We start from the raw sequence: 15,800 nt of genomic DNA on the forward strand, positions 1-15,800 counted from the left end.
TCATTACAGTTATAAATATATAACTGTTTAAAATATGTTTACACTTTAAAGTTATTTAGATATAGTTTTGAGATTTAAAAAAATGAGGGAATGGCGTATGCGACGCAATATCGTACGGCTATGACATAACAAAGGGTGTGGCAGCATGCATTCGTTGCATTCGGAACGCGCAGCCAGTTCCACCCCATACGTACATGACGTAACACGCCGCCTGGTAGTGCGTACCGGTTGCATACCACAGTAGCAGCTGGCGGACCTCATACGTACATGTTGTTAAGCGGGATGCGGTGTCACAAACCCGTAGCGTACGAAATGCGCATCATTTAAATGTGGTGAGTAGGATTTGCGTGCTGACCGAGGTTGGTAGACTACCTGTACGGGACTGTAGTTTTCTAAAAAATAAAAAAAGCTTCATATGCATATTTTTGGGGAAGATATAAAAAAGTATATAATAATAGTTAAAAATGGATAATAGATTTGCAAAATATTAAAAAAAAATTAGAAAAAATATGTTTTATAAATATTAAAATATGAAATTAACATTTAAAAAACATTTGAAATTCACTGAAAAAACCATAGGTTTTACAGACGTTATAGTTAGGAATTAGCATTTAACAAACCTTAGAAATTTACTGAAAAAACCATAGGTTTCAGGGACGTTATAGTTAGTTGTACATTTGACTCATATAAAACCAGAAAAATTCGCCAGTTATAGTTAGTTGAGCTAGCTATAACTCGCGCGCCCGCAATTCACTGCTGATGACGTCACATATTACATCACTCATGACATGGTCAGTGACATCACTGATGACATCACTGATGACATCTCAAATTACATCACGTAATTTTGCGGTTTACACACACCCAAATATAAATATATTTACATATGTGTGTATCTATATATTCATAGATATATATATATTCACACAACTTCTCCCCCTTCGGAAATACAAAAGTCGCACTCGCAACACTGGCAATTTAAATATTTAATGAACAGCTGCAGGCAATCCAACGCATTTCATTCATCCCTGAACTTTTTGACAGGTAACCCTTTGCAGCAGGGACCAATTACAAACCACGAGGAACAATTGCATTTTAAATAATTTCGCCCTCCTGGTGGACATCCTTGTTGATGTGTTCCTGATGCATACTGGAATTTGTGGTTTAGTAATTGAGTCAATATAAAACCCTCTGGTGGGTATATAAATATAGATATATATAACAAGAAGGCTCCTTCGGGGACCCAGGTCCCTTGAGGGGTGGTGCATAATGATGGCGCACATCATAAGCGAAATCTCAAACTGTAGCCTCATGCTCATTATACAGTCATGGTGTCAGTAAAGTTGTTTTATTCATAATTCTCATAACGTTTTCAACCATCATGCTGTCTTGATCACAAGGGATACACCCAGAAGTGCTGCAAATGAAATATACTCATTACAAAACATTAACAAAGGACGTTGTGTGAAAATATGTCAGGAAATGCAGCAGCCATGATGGACTGATACATACAACAAGATGTACTGAAAGTGAGAATTCTGCAGATTGCATACAATGGTATCCAGAAATTATAATACCTGTGTAATTACAGAAAAAGCCTTGTGCAACTGCACTACATATATAGTGAAAATGTATCATAAATAGTACCACCCAATGTGGGTGACATATACAGAACTTGTGGAAAAACAATGTTGTTCTTTCCAAAACCCCATATGCACATGCCCCAAGTTGGCAGGTATTGTGTCCCCGGTGGGTTGAATGTGGATAGTCAAGGCAAGTGCCTCATGTACCAACTGTCCTGCCGTACTGGGGGAGGTTGAGAAAGTGCCTTCATATCATCGCCAAAACGTGCAGCAGTCATGTTCGACTGGTGAAGTGTCACTCTCACGTAAAGAAAATTAGTACTCTACTGTGCCCACAGAGGTTGCAGGGAATTACATGAAATGTACAGAATGGTACGAGAACACACATATTAAATGCATGATATCAACAATAAAAATCTTGGTGTGCCCCATGGTGGGCAGACAATGATAATAGGCAGGGGCCCTCAGTGCTAAAATGCTTAAGAAGTGTAAACAAGCAGGGGTTTCCTGAGAAAAAACTAGAGTGTGTCCTGCTCTGCTGCTGGGTTTCTTGTGGGGAGCCTGGTGATTATGAAAACAACATGCTGACCACAAAAATTATGCTCCAGTGGGCTAGAAATGTGATGGCCTCTTGATGGTCAAAACATCAAGCATATACCAGCGCAGTGCCCTGGTCGGCTGAAAACATAATGGGAATAAAACAGAAAGTTGACAAATCCAATCACACCCAAGTGGGTGAATCAATCACTTGGCACAAATACCCTATGCACAAGCAGGACAGTCCACTGCAATGTCCAAAAAAGGAACATTGTGAGAAAATCCACCGAGAACACATGTGCACAGAAACTATTAAATAAATCTATGAAAAAATGAATTAAAAAGTGCTAATATCCTTACCTGTGAGGCGTGTGTCACCCAACCAGTGTTGGAAAAAAAAAAGGGTAGGACATAATGCTTAAAACCAGCCAAAATGGACAGAACAAATTGCCCATGCTAGAACCTTGGTAGATATCTAATGAGATGGTAAGGGCAGAGATATAGGCTCAGGAGAGAAAAAAGACAAATGTGCATTGTGTGGAAGAAACCAAAGCTAGCATGGCATCACCCCTTATAGCAGAGTTGCTGACACTAGAAAAGGAGAAGAAAGAGGCATCTGACCAGGCATATTACTCTTCATGGAGATGTACCCTGAGTTTTTAATTAAGATGGAGCCCACTAGGGCTCTTAGTCTCAAGATCAAGGATGTACTTGGATTCTATTTTTATCAAAGTGAGTGTTCTATACCCGCCCCTGAAGTTGTGGATAATTTGTAAATTGCAAAGAAAGTGAGAAGTGGGCTGTCTGAATATTGTACCTCTTGGAAGTGCCTTGCAACAGGGTAATTAGGGTCCTTGTTGTTGATGGCTCTCATATGTTCCAGAACTTTCCTCTTAAACATCTGCGTGGTACTGCCTACATATGTAAGGCAACAAGGGCACTCAAGCATGTATTCCACATGGGGGAACTACAGGTGAGAAACTGTAGGATTGTCCTAGTTTGTAATGGCTTTGTAGTCATATAGTCTTGAGCATGGTGATTTTTCTTCAGGCCTTCCAGTGACCACATGGAAAGAAACCATTGTGATTACGCTCACTGTTCTGGTTCTTGATCCTAATGTCACTATGGACCAGCATATCTCTAAGGCTGCGTCTTTTCCTTTATGTGACCCTGGGTCTATTTTGTATATATAGTATGCCTTATGATCAGGTCGCTTTTCAATGTGTCCTATTCTTTAGTCAAGATGTGGTGTATATCCCTTGAGTTGCTATTGAATGTCCTGATGACTTTGGGTTCAATCTGACTGTCAGATTCAGTAACAGGGATATTGTCGAAAAGGGTTTCTTCTATGTTGACAATTTTGGCTTTCTCAATGACTCTATTGAGAACCCACTGAGGGTAGGCTCTGTTTCTGTAACTGTTATTCATGGTGGCTTGTTCAGCCAAGAAAGATTCTTCAGTGTTACAGTTACACTTTGCCCTCAGCAGCTCTCCATAGGGTATACTCCACTTGAGGGTTTCAGGGTGGGTGCTGGGGGCATGTAGGAGCCTATTACCTGCAGTTGATTTGTGGAACAGTTTGGTTTGTCCGCAATCTCTATAATCTCATCCAGATATTCTACTGAAGTCTTACTCGTGGTGTTAGAAAGAATGAGATTATGGATATTGTTATTGAGCTTGTCAACGAACTGTATGGCTTCCTCCTCGGTACCGTTCCATATGATGAACAGGTCATTGATGTAGCTCAACCTTATGACAACCACTTCAAATTCAGGGATACCATCAGGTTTGTTGAAAATGCCTTCTTCCCACCACCTAGGAAGAGGTTGGCCAAACTAGGAGAAAAACATGTTCCAATCGCGGTTCCAAGGATGTGTTTATATAAGCAACCGTTGAAGAATAAGATGTTATTGGAGAGGCAGTGTCTTATCATCTCCAGAATCATGTTGGTATGAGTAAGTTTCTCGATGATTTAGCCCACAGAAAATGTTTACTGGCCTTCATGGTCTATAATGGGATGTAATGAATTGCTATGATGTTCCAAAAGTATGTATTCATCATCCCAGTCATTGTCTTCTAGTTGGCCCAGAAAGTCTTTGGTTTCTCTCACGTAGGAGAGGAGGCCTTTGGCAAATTCCCTCATAAAATAGTCCCTGTATTTGGATACGTTCTCCAGGGTGCTACCCCTGGAGGACACAATGAATCTCCCCTTGGGCTTGAGGTCATTCTTGTGGACCTTAGGGAGAAAATAAAGTAACAGTAATTTGGGGTAATCTTTTATTAAGAAACAGTATTCCTCCCACTCAAATATACCCCTGTGTTACAGTCCGTGAGTTTGCTCCAGATGTCAGTGACGCCATTGGCATATGACTCCTTACTGATGGAAATGTAGAATCTTCTGTTGTTGAGTTGGCGTATGGTATGCCCTCCTCAATGTACAAGTTCCTGCTAGGGAGAACTAAATCCCTGCATCCTTATCTGCAGGGTGTATAATGATATTGGTGTCCATAGCATATAAATATATTATAAGTAGGGGTTTCAATTGCCTTGCATTGTACAAGCATGCTTGTTAAAAGTATATGTATGGTAAAGGTTTGTGTGGTAAAGGCAATGTGTGATAATTGCATACATTGTAGTTGATGCATGGTAAAGGCATGCATTGTAAATGCATGTGTGCTAATGTAATGGTACCAGGACAAAAAATCTAATCAGTTGAAAAGGAAATATTTAAATTTTAAGTTGTTAGTGAGATTAGCGTCTAGAAGCGCAAGGAGCCACTCATGGTCATCTGGACACGCTAGACTAGTAAAAAGTTCCAATTTCAGGCCAACTGCAATGGAGCGTGAGTCGGATGCAGCGACCGAGTTAGTCTCATGGAAAAGTCACCTTCCAAGCCTGGCAACAAAGAGCAGGTTGAGTATCGTAGATGGTCATCGCTGCAGCATGAACTGCAGGTCGGCCATGGTGGACGGCCATTGCTTTAGCTTTGCGTTGGTTTTCTTCATGGACTGCAGGCACGGTACACAAAGAGAAGATCTTGCATTGGTGGTCGTCAAGACGGTTGTTAGTGCAAAGAGCAGGTTTCACCACAGATTCACATGGCGATCCTCACTGACAGCAGAGTCTTGGCACAAGCTGGCCCATTCACAGTTGCGAGCAGCCCAAACTTCAGGCTTTTCACCTGTTTTTTTAGGAGGAGTAACATCAAATGCCAGCCAAGAGTCGGAGAACTGGAGAGGCACCTCTTGGGGATCAGGAACTCACTCCAACAGAGGCCAGCATCAGGGCTCAGGGAGGTCCAGTTCCAGGTAGGTCCAGTTGTAGCAGGTCAGCTGGGTAATTGCGGGAGGCCTCTAACACTTGTTGAGTCCTTGTAGCTCTTACAGGAGGTCAGTCAACTTATTCTTGAAGTCACTCTGGGTTGCTTGGTATGAAGGCAAGCTAGTCCAATCTTCCTTCTGAGATAGCAAGGCAGTCCTTCAAGCATCAGGGCAGTACTCTGTCAGAAGGGTTGTCCTTCCTATGTAACTTATATAGGTCCAGGAGTGTTCTGATGAGTGACTCTGGAGGTCCAGTATTTATACCTGGTGCTAGCTTTCGTGTGGGGTACTCCTAGTCCTCCCCCCACATTTGGTTCTGGAAATATCTTCCCCTTCCTATGTCAAGACTCCAAACAATCTGGGGTTGACAAAAGGCGGGCATGCCTGATGTCAGGTTCTTTGGTGTGTGCAGGAGGCAAAGTCATCTGAAGTGGAACTGGGTTTGGGTATAGCCCCTTTCCAGTTATCCTGTCTGGATGCCCCATCATTTCGTAACCTAAACCCCCATAGTGTCACAGTCTGCAAGTAATACACAAACCCCAGCAGCAGAGCTATTCACAGTCACGCGGCCTAGTACACTGGTAGAAGGCACAGATATTTGGGAAAAGAAAATGGCAACTTTCTAAAAGTGAATATGTGTGGGTTATGCACACCTTACTTTCAAGTTAGAATAAATATAAAATAACAACAAGATTCTGCTTAGTGTGCTGCAGCTGACTGTGTATGCCTGGCCACACTAGTAATACATGAAAAGATGGCTAGACGTCGCACTGACTACTGGACCCAATTGCTCCCTACTTCAAGAGATTTACTTTGTGTTTCATAAACAATACTCCTTAATCAAAAAATACTCTTAAGCTTTCTTCAGCTATTTAATCCTTTTAGCATAAAGCATTCTAAAGGCAATTTAATCAGAACAACATACATTGTTCTTCTCGGCTTTCAACAATTCTACTGATAAAAAAAACAATTTGGTTACATATTATGCTTTTATGCACAGAAATTCACTAGCAAAAAAACCCAATGCATTTCGGGACTTAACTAGTCCCTTCTTCAGGGGTGTGGCTGTAAAACAAAAAGATCATAATAATAATCAGTGTACATTGCAGATCACAATTAGAATCAGTGGCATTTCTAAGTCATTATAAATGCAGCTTGCGATCCTGAAACCTGTATTATCTTGGCAGACATTCACAGTGATGTGCTCAAACATATAGAAAAGTCCCAAACGACCCTATGTGATAACAAGAAACGAAGCCATGAGCCTACAGAGCAAACTTCCCTCCTTTTTTAAAATAATTATAACAACTGTCGCAACTCAATAACACAAATGCAAGCCAGAGAACAACGTACTCACAATTGTGAAAAATCTGTTAATAAATTCAGCCTAAAACAGCTCTGAAAGGCCTTGTTACACTGTAATAACGAGAATATAAACATTGCTGGGTATAAATTACCTGATGACTTATTGATCCGCTATGTACGTTGAGTGTTCTCACTTCTTGGATAAGACTATAAATTTCAGATGCTTGTTCCGAGGTGTAAGCCCGAGTTGTAGCTCTATTATCATTGATTGTAGCTATTGATTCAAGCTACATGATTGACGTGGGTCCACTGCCCAATATAAAGGATATGAGTCAGAATAAATGAATATGTGTGGGGTATGTACACCTTACTTTCAAGTTAGACCAAATATAAAAAAACAACAAGATTATTCTTAGTGTGCAGCAACTGAATGTGTGTGTACCTGTCCACACCAATAATACATGAAAAGATAATCAGACTGGTTATGATCGTTTTTAAAAAAGAGGGTATTTTGCTTCATAGGCTCATGGCTTAATTTTTTGTTATCACATAGGGTTGTTTGGGACTTTTCTATATGTTTAAGCACATCGCTGTGAAAGTCTGCCAAGATAATACAGGTTTCAGGATCACAAGCTGCATTTATAATGACTTAGAAACACCACTGATTCTTATTGTGATCTGCAATGTACACTGATTATTATGATGATTTTTTGTTTTACAGCCACACCCCTGAAGAAGGGACTTGTTAAGTCCCGAAATGCATTGTTTTTTTTGCTTGTGAATTTCTGTGCATAAAAGCATAATATGTAACCAAATTGTTATTTTATCCGTAGAACTGTTCAATGTCGAGAAGAACATTGTATGTTGTTCTGATTAAATTGCCTTTAGAATGATTTATGCTACAAGAATTAAATAGCTGAAGAAAGCTTAAGAGTATTTTTTGCTTAAGGAGTATTGTTTATGAAACACAAAGTAAATCTTTTGAAGTAGTGCGCAATTGGAAAGGGGCGACCACTCGGTCCCCCCGAACGTATGGTTGGGTGCCCCGATCCTCCCGGGAAACCATTTTGGGCGGGGGGCGTGTCCCGGCTGGTATGCCCGAAGCGGCGTAGCCGGGGCGCGCCTTTTCCCGCCCAGGAGGGGTTGTCCTAGACACCTACACCGATGGCCACGCCCAGAGGCGTACCAGGGGAAGGTACACGCCCTCCCGAAGAAGAATAAAGAGAGCGGGAATCCGAAGAAGCGTCCTCTTGTTTCTGTGCTTGGAAGGCTGCACCCACCCGTGCTCGTGAGCCCTCGACGGAACAAAGAGCAATTTTGAGAACTTGTAATTCTTGTGTTTCTCTTTCAGTGACTTTACAGCGAAGGATCCAGGACTGTGTTGATCGACCCGGAGGAATAATCGAAACCATGTCCGGCAAGAAGGCGGGAAAGGGTTCTGAGACAGACAAGATGCTTCGCATGTTAGTGAACAGAATGTCGAGAATGGAACGAAGCATGGGACAAGTCCCAGCGTTGGGTCGTGATTTGGCGGGGGTCAAGAAACAACTGGCCGCAATGAACAAGCCTGGTAACCAAAAGAAGGTAATAGGCCCGGCATTGCCGGGAGTCGTCCCCGAGGGTAGAGGGAAATGGGTCAAGAGGAGGGCGGTTGCAGGGGAGGCCCCTGTCTCGAGGTGCCCCCGGTCAGCCCTGCCATACCAGTTGGTGACCCAATACCAACCCCGGACGCGGGTCAACCGATTCCGGTTGTGATTACGCCCGCTAACGAGGAGGATATGCCTCCTGAATTGGCCACCCAGTTGGCTGCATGGCTCAATAAGAAGGCAGGGGGTGCTAGGGCGCCCGACGACACGGCCGAAGAGGCCAAATTACTAATTCAGCAGTTGCGGCAGTCGCGAGATGCGGCGAAGGCGAATCTCCCTCTTGTTTCCCCACAGGTGACAACGGAAGGGCCGGCAGCTGGGCGCGAAAAAACGGCGGGAACAACGACCGAACCGGGTAAGCTCGCTTTGCCAGTGGCGGGGGAGGGCTCATTGCCCTCAAGGCGGGAGAGGGTGGTTCAACATATCCCTATGGCCACGAAAGAACTGATCTGGGGAGACAAGGGTGTCAATATGTTTTCGTTGTTGACTGACCATCGCGAGATGGAATATGCTAAAACCCAGAAAGATTTGTGGCACCCGAGCGTCTGGCGCGCCAAGATGGCGGAGTTCAGGGTGGATGAAACGATAACGAATTGGGTGAAGGCTTTTGCAATGTTTACTGCGATTATTGGTGAACGTAAGCCCGAGGTATTGACCGAACTGTCTTGTTATCAGGCACGTATAATGGATTTTTATGAAATGTATGAGGGGGACGAATGGAAAGGTTACGACATGAAATTTCGTAAAGCAAAAGAGTATGATTCCTCTCTGACATGGGTTTGCCTTGATTCAATTTCCTGGCATAAACAGCTCCTGCCTGGGACCGCAGGGACATCCTCGCCAGGCGGGAATGGGTCGGGGGTTTCCCGCCAAAAGCCCGCGACCCCCTTTCGAGCAGGCACCGGTGGAGATCACCAGCCGAAAACCGGCGGGAATGGTGGTAAGCGGGGGGTCTGTTGGGGCTTCAATAGAGGCAACTGTAACAGACCGCAAGGTACATGTAGGTTCAAGCATGTGTGTGCGGCTTGTGGGAATTCCTCACACCCGGAGAGTTCATGCAGATCGAAAAATAGCGGGCTGGCAGGTAAAGGAGGGTCCAAGCAAGACTGAGGTGGATCATTGTGTACAATCGCCCACTCCCGTTGATCTCATGGCTATGACTCCTTGGTTAAACAAATACCCTGATTATGTCTCTGCTGGGGTGTTGAGGGAGGGATTCTTATATGGCTTCCACATCCCGGCGGGGGATTTTCGAGGGGAATCTTTTTGTAAAAACCAGCTTTCGGCACAGCATAATACAGGTGTGGTGGAGAGGAAAATCGCTAAGGAAGTGAGCCTCGGCCGAGTGGCTGGGCCTTTTCAGCACCCGCCAGTGTCAGGTTTCATCTGTTCCCTATTGGGGGTGGTTCCCAAGAAGGACCCGGGGGAGTTTAGGCTGATCCATAATCTGTCTGCTCCAAGGGGTTTCTCAGTAAACGATGCTATTGACCCAGAAGTGTGTGCGGTACGCATCATTCGATGATGCCGTCACCATGTTAAATCGCCTGGGCCCCGGGGCGCTGATGGCGAAATCGGATATTGAATCAGCGTTCCGGTTGCTCCCGGTACACCCACAGGATCAGCGTTTGCTAGGTTTTACATTCCAAGGGAGTTACTACATGGATAAATGCATGCCGATGGGTTGCTCCATTTCTTGTGCTTATTTTGAAAAATTCAGCTGTTTTTTAGAGTGGGCATTTTCCGAGGCTACAGGGCATAGGCATGTGATGCATTATCTAGATGACTTTCTCTTCTTGGGAGTGGCCGGCGACTCGAAATGTGCGCAGGCGCTACAGGACTTTTGCATCCTCATGAGGGAGTTTGGAGTGCCATTGGCATCAGTTAAGACGGTTGGACCATCTACTTCACTGGAGTTTCTGGGAATTGAGCTCGATTCAGTGGAGGGATGTTTCCGTTTGCCACTAGGAAAAGTAGCCAAATTTAGGGCTTCCCTGGAACTTTGCCTTAGTAGAGAAAAAGTGACCCTGCATCAGTTGCAGCAAACAGTGGGTCAGCTTAACTTTGCCTTGAGAGTGATACCAATGGCCCGCTCCTTTTCACGCTCTATTGCACAAGCTATGGCTGGTCTCAAGGAAGGACACCACCGCACAAGACTGTCGGCAGAGGTTCGCCAGGATATGCGCATTTGGTTGGCATTTTTGGCGGACTTCAACGGTCGAGTAGTGTGGAACAAGCCGCCAGCGTCTTCGGACGAGTTGGGTTTGTGGACTGACTCAGCAGGGAGCGTGGGGTTTGGCGCCATCTTTGGTAATCGATGGTCGGCGCAAACATGGCCGACGTGGTGGCACACCAGCGGTCTCACAGGTAACATAGGGTTCCTTGAGCTATTTCCTATTTTTGTTGCTCTGAAGGCATGGCCGGACGAGTTCAGAGACCGCTCGGTGGTATTTTGGTCTGATAATATGACTGTTGTCGAATGCATTAACAATCAGGCAGCACGCTGCAAATGGATCTTGAGATTGTTGAAGGAGGTTGTGCTGCTTTGCATGAGGCTGAATGTACAGTTCAGGGCGAAACATGTGCCAGGTGTGCTGAATCATGCGGCTGATGCACTCTCTCGTTCACATATGCAGGCGTTCAGAGGTTATCTACCTACAGCGGACCTAGCGGCGGCACCATTCCCCGAAGCACTCTGGCTAATCGGTGCCCCGGATTGCAAGACCTCGTGGCAGCAAGCTTAGCCCCCAGGACGAGGAAGGCATACGAAGGAGCGTTTCGTTCCTATTGTGCATTTTTGGGTCCGACAGGGAATCAGTACTGGGGTCAGGAGGATTCCTTCCTAGGGTTCCTGGTAGCAATGCACAGGGAAGGCCGATCAGCAGCATCGGCCAATAGACACAGGGCGGCCATCTCATTCATGGCGCAGGTGCATGGCATCAAAGACCCAACAGGTTCCTTTTTGGTGAAAAAAGCCCTTCGCGGCTGGCAACGCCGCGAGGGTCGCAAGCAAGACGTGAGGCGCCCGATTGGCTTAGAAAAATTGTCCTTACTCATGGCGAAACTAGGCACGACCTGCTCCTCCCAATTCGAAGCAGTTCTATTCCGGGCAGCTTTCACACTAGCGTTCCATGGGGCTATGCGGGTGAGCGAACTGGTCGCAAGGAATAAGAATGATGTGGAGGGCGACTTGTGCAGGGATCACATCCTAATTAGGGGTGATTCGATGGTAATCACGATAGCTAGGTCCAAGACTGACCAGGGAGCTATGGGAAACAGTGTTGTTGTCCGGCGCGAGCGAGGGCCCCCCACGTGCCCGATAATGTGTATAGAGAAATACTTGGCACTGAGGGCGGATACTTGGGGGGGGGAGTTTGCTGAGGCACATCGATGGCACACCACTGACGAGGTTTCAGTTCCAGAGGGTGCTAACACTGACAATCGCTGCAGCGGGCATGGACCCGTGCGATTTTGGGACCCACTCCTTTAGGATAGGGGCTGCTACTGAGGCTACAGCCAGGGGTCAGAGTGCAGAGGAAGTGAAACAGTTGGGACGATGGTCCTCGAATTGCTTCAAAAGGTATGTGCGGTTGCACATGTTGTGAAGTCAAGTTACATGCACTCACGCTTCTTGTCTTCTGTTTGTTTTACAGTTTCGCAAGCATATCATGCGGGGCGGAATTTGCAGTCGACCCAGTACCAGGGGACCAGCGGTCATGGATCACCGTCTGAGGAGAGAATGGTTTGGGTCGTGGGCCACTCATACGTGAGGCGGGCCGGGGACGTATTCAAAGCAGGTGACGCGACTCGCGCAGCTGGGGAATACGGGTACAGAGTGGCCTTCCACGGAAGGGGCGGGCTCTGTATTGACCAATTCAAAAATTTTGTTGAAGGTCTCTTAGGGCGGCAGAGGTCACCGCCATCTGTAGTCATAGTACACCTGGGGGGCAATGACTTGGTGACACTGGGTAGACGGGTATTACTCGAGCAAGTTTTAGCTGCCGTTAGCTGGTTGGCAAAAAGAATCCCGGGGTGCACGATTGCCTGGTCCCACATGATCCCCAGGAAGGTATGGCGGGGGGCCTTTCGGTGTCAGCACTGAACCATTCGGTGAAGAAGGTTAACAACAAAATTAGTAGATTGTTTCGCTCGGCGCAGTTGCATTGTATTCCTCATGGGTGTATTCGGGGTGATCACATGTATCTGAATGATGGGGTTCACCTGTCCCGGGAGGGAAATGTTTTACTCATAGGAGACTTCATAGCATGGCTAAGGGGTTTGAGGAAGCATGACCTTTAGGAGGAGTTTGGGGGGGGGCGGATAGCCGGTCAACTATCCGGCCTGTGGCGGTAAGGTCATGATCGGTGAGCAGTAATTTCAAGGTCCCTAGAGGGGGGCGCCACCCACTATGGATGGGAGCGACCGGGGGGAGGTGGCCATTGGCCCCTCCCACTGGGAGGCGGCACCCACTAAGGATGGGTCGCCTAAGGGGAGACGGCCATAGGCCCCTTCCAGGGGAGGAGGCGGCTATATGCCCCTCCTAAGAATTTCCCGGGGCCAGGTTATCCGCGACGGCGGATATGATAGAGAGTGTGGGGATGGGAGGGGGAGTCCACGCTGTCCTTTCCTACATACCTCACACGGGAGCTCGGACGACCTTTAAGATGGTGTCGAGCGGAAAGGGGGGCCCCCAACAAGACAAGGGAAATTAGAGTTGGCAAGGAGGGTACAGTCCTCTGCGCGGCCGCCACTCACACCGTGAGGGCGAGAGTTTTGGTAGTAGGGATCTGACACCGGTTAAGACCTTGCCGTTGGCCCTTAATGCTAGGATGTACAATTTTAATGTAGAATGTATGCATTTGCAGGATGTTAGACTCGGCTAGGAAATCTTTGTATTAGAGATTTGTTAAAGTTAGCCAAAGAACATGTCTTCATCGAAATGTAATAAATGAAAATTGTACATGATTATGAAACTTTTATTTAATGTTTAAATTTTGTTTCATATTTTAATAAATACGTCCGGGAGGGTGACTCCCTACCGCCTTCCAAAAGTTCAGAACTGCGTCCGACTTCCCATCCTTGGGGATTGTGTTGGGAGGGGGTGACGGGCATCCCGGCTATATGGAAAGGGGCGACCACTCGGTCCCCCCGAACGTATGGTTGGGTGCCCCGATCCTCCCGGGAAACCATTTTGGGCGGGGGGCGTGTCCCGGCTGGTATGCCCGAAGCGGCGTAGCCGGGGCGCGCCTTTTCCCGCCCAGGAGGGGTTGTCCTAGACACCTACACCGATGGCCACGCCCAGAGGCGTACCAGGGGAAGGTACACGCCCTCCCGAAGAAGAATAAAGAGAGCGGGAATCCGAAGAAGCGTCCTCTTGTTCCTGTGCTTGGAAGGCTGCACCCATCCGTGCTTGTGAGCCCTCGACGGAACAAAGAGCAAATTTGACCCGCCCACCAGCCCCTTATAGCAATGTTTGGTTTTGCAATAAAAAAAATTGCGCTGTTAAGCCCCTATTTTCCTTCGTTTAGAGGTAGAAGAATGTCTAGATTGAGGATGCGACTTCTGTCTGTAGGATACTGTTTTTCTTTTAGGATTAAACAGTTTTGATACAAGTACACATGTTGATATTTTCTTCCTTAGTAGGTGAACAAATGTCGTATTTATTTTGGTCGGGCGGTAAGGTCATGATCGGTGAGCAGTAATTTCAAGGTCCCTAGAGGGGGGCGCCACCCACTATGGATGGGAGCGCCCGGGGGGAGGCGGCCATTGGCCCCTCCCACTGGGAGGCGGCCCCCACTAAGGATGGGTCGCCTAAGGGGAGACGGCCATAGGCCCCTTCCAGGGGAGGAGGCGGCTATATGCCCCTCCTAAGAATTTCCCGGGGCCAGGTTATCCGCGACGGCGGATATGATAGAGAGTGTGGGGATGGGAGGGTTAGTCCACGCTGTCCTTTCCTACATACCTCACACGGGAGCTCGGACGACCTTTAAGATGGCGTCGAGCGGAAAGGGGGGCCCCCAACAAGACAAGGGAAATTAGAGTTGGCAAGGAGGGTACAGTCCTCTGCGCGGCCGCCGCTCACACCGCGAGGGCGAGAGTTTTGGTAGTAGGGATCTGACACCGGTTAAGACCTTGCCGTTGGCCCTTAATGCTAGGATGTACAATTTTAATTTAGAATGTATGCATTTGCAGGATGTTAGACTCGGCTAGGAAATCTTTGTATTAGAGATTTGTTAAAGTTAGCCAAAGAACATGTCTTCATCGAAATGTAATAAATGAAAATTGTACATGATTATGAAACTTTTATTTAATGTTTAAATTTTGTTTCATATTTTAATAAATACGGCCGGGAAGGTGACTCCCTCCCACCTTCCAAAAGTTCAGAACTGCGTCCGACTTCCCATCCTTGGGGATTGTGTTGGGAGGGGGTGACGGGCATCCCGGCCATATGAGTCCAGTAGTCAGTTGGACATTTGGCCATCTTTTCATGAACTTTCTAAAAGTAGCATTTTCAGAAATGAAACTTAAAATCTAACTTCACCGTTCACATCAATCATCCTTGATAACATCACCAAAACCAACCATCTCTTTGTAATATCTAGGGAGATGGCAAAATACAGACTACCTACTATGTGAAGTAGACCAAATGATAAATTGGGCATTTACTTGGGAATTACAAGTAAATAAATGTGCCAGTTAGGTGTAGTCCAACTTTACTATGTTTGAAGGAGAAAGCACAAGCGCTTTAGCACTGGTCAGCAGTTGTAAAGTGTATGGAGACCTAAAGCGAACAGAGACAAATTCTGAAAAACTGGAAGGGTGAAGGCAACATTTTGGGGGGAATACCACACCAATGATGTCCTGTCTAACAGTAACCAAACTGGTTTCCTAGTGTTGTGACGTCTCATGGGCAACCACTTGCTTACCTTTTGTTTAGCCTCTTCACCTGTGTCCCCAAAGAACAGAGTTCAGCAGCCAAATGGCTAGTGGTTGTCTCTTCTGCCGTCTTATACCTCTTATGGATCCCCACAGACCCACACAAAAATTGAGAATGCAAGTGGTAATGTGCTTTCACCAACTACCTACACTCAGCATGGGCCAACTCAGACCTGCAGTGGAGGGTGACAGTAGGCCAGGTATTTAAATTTCAGTTTGGCCAAAGGGTGATAATGCAGATCGTGATGTGGCTTGGTGGCTGGAGGCCAGGTATTTGCTTTCATATTTTGATTTTGTGGGGGAGGGTTATTTTCAGAGGGTAGTTTGGTGGATTTCAGGAGGCTAGGTGTATATTTTTCAATTTTTTGGGTTAAGGTGTAGGGCAATCCCTATGGACTGAATGAGCAGCAAAATGCTGAATAGTAATGCCTTTTTCATCACGTACTATCTTAGTGCATGTCACTAGAAGGTTTAAG

At 46.2% G+C, this 15,800-nt stretch overlaps 1 protein-coding gene across 2 annotated transcripts in view; it reads left to right on the forward strand.

The window, feature by feature from the left end:
- Positions 1-15,800, forward strand: part of LOC147727410 (prostaglandin reductase 1-like) — a 437,573-nt gene that overhangs the window by 300,483 nt on the left and 121,290 nt on the right. The gene's annotated exons all lie outside the window — the stretch shown is intronic.

This window comes from Lissotriton vulgaris, chromosome 3_1 (genome assembly GCF_964263255.1).
Source record: "Lissotriton vulgaris chromosome 3_1, aLisVul1.2, whole genome shotgun sequence".
Lineage (NCBI taxonomy): Eukaryota > Metazoa > Chordata > Amphibia > Caudata > Salamandridae > Lissotriton > Lissotriton vulgaris.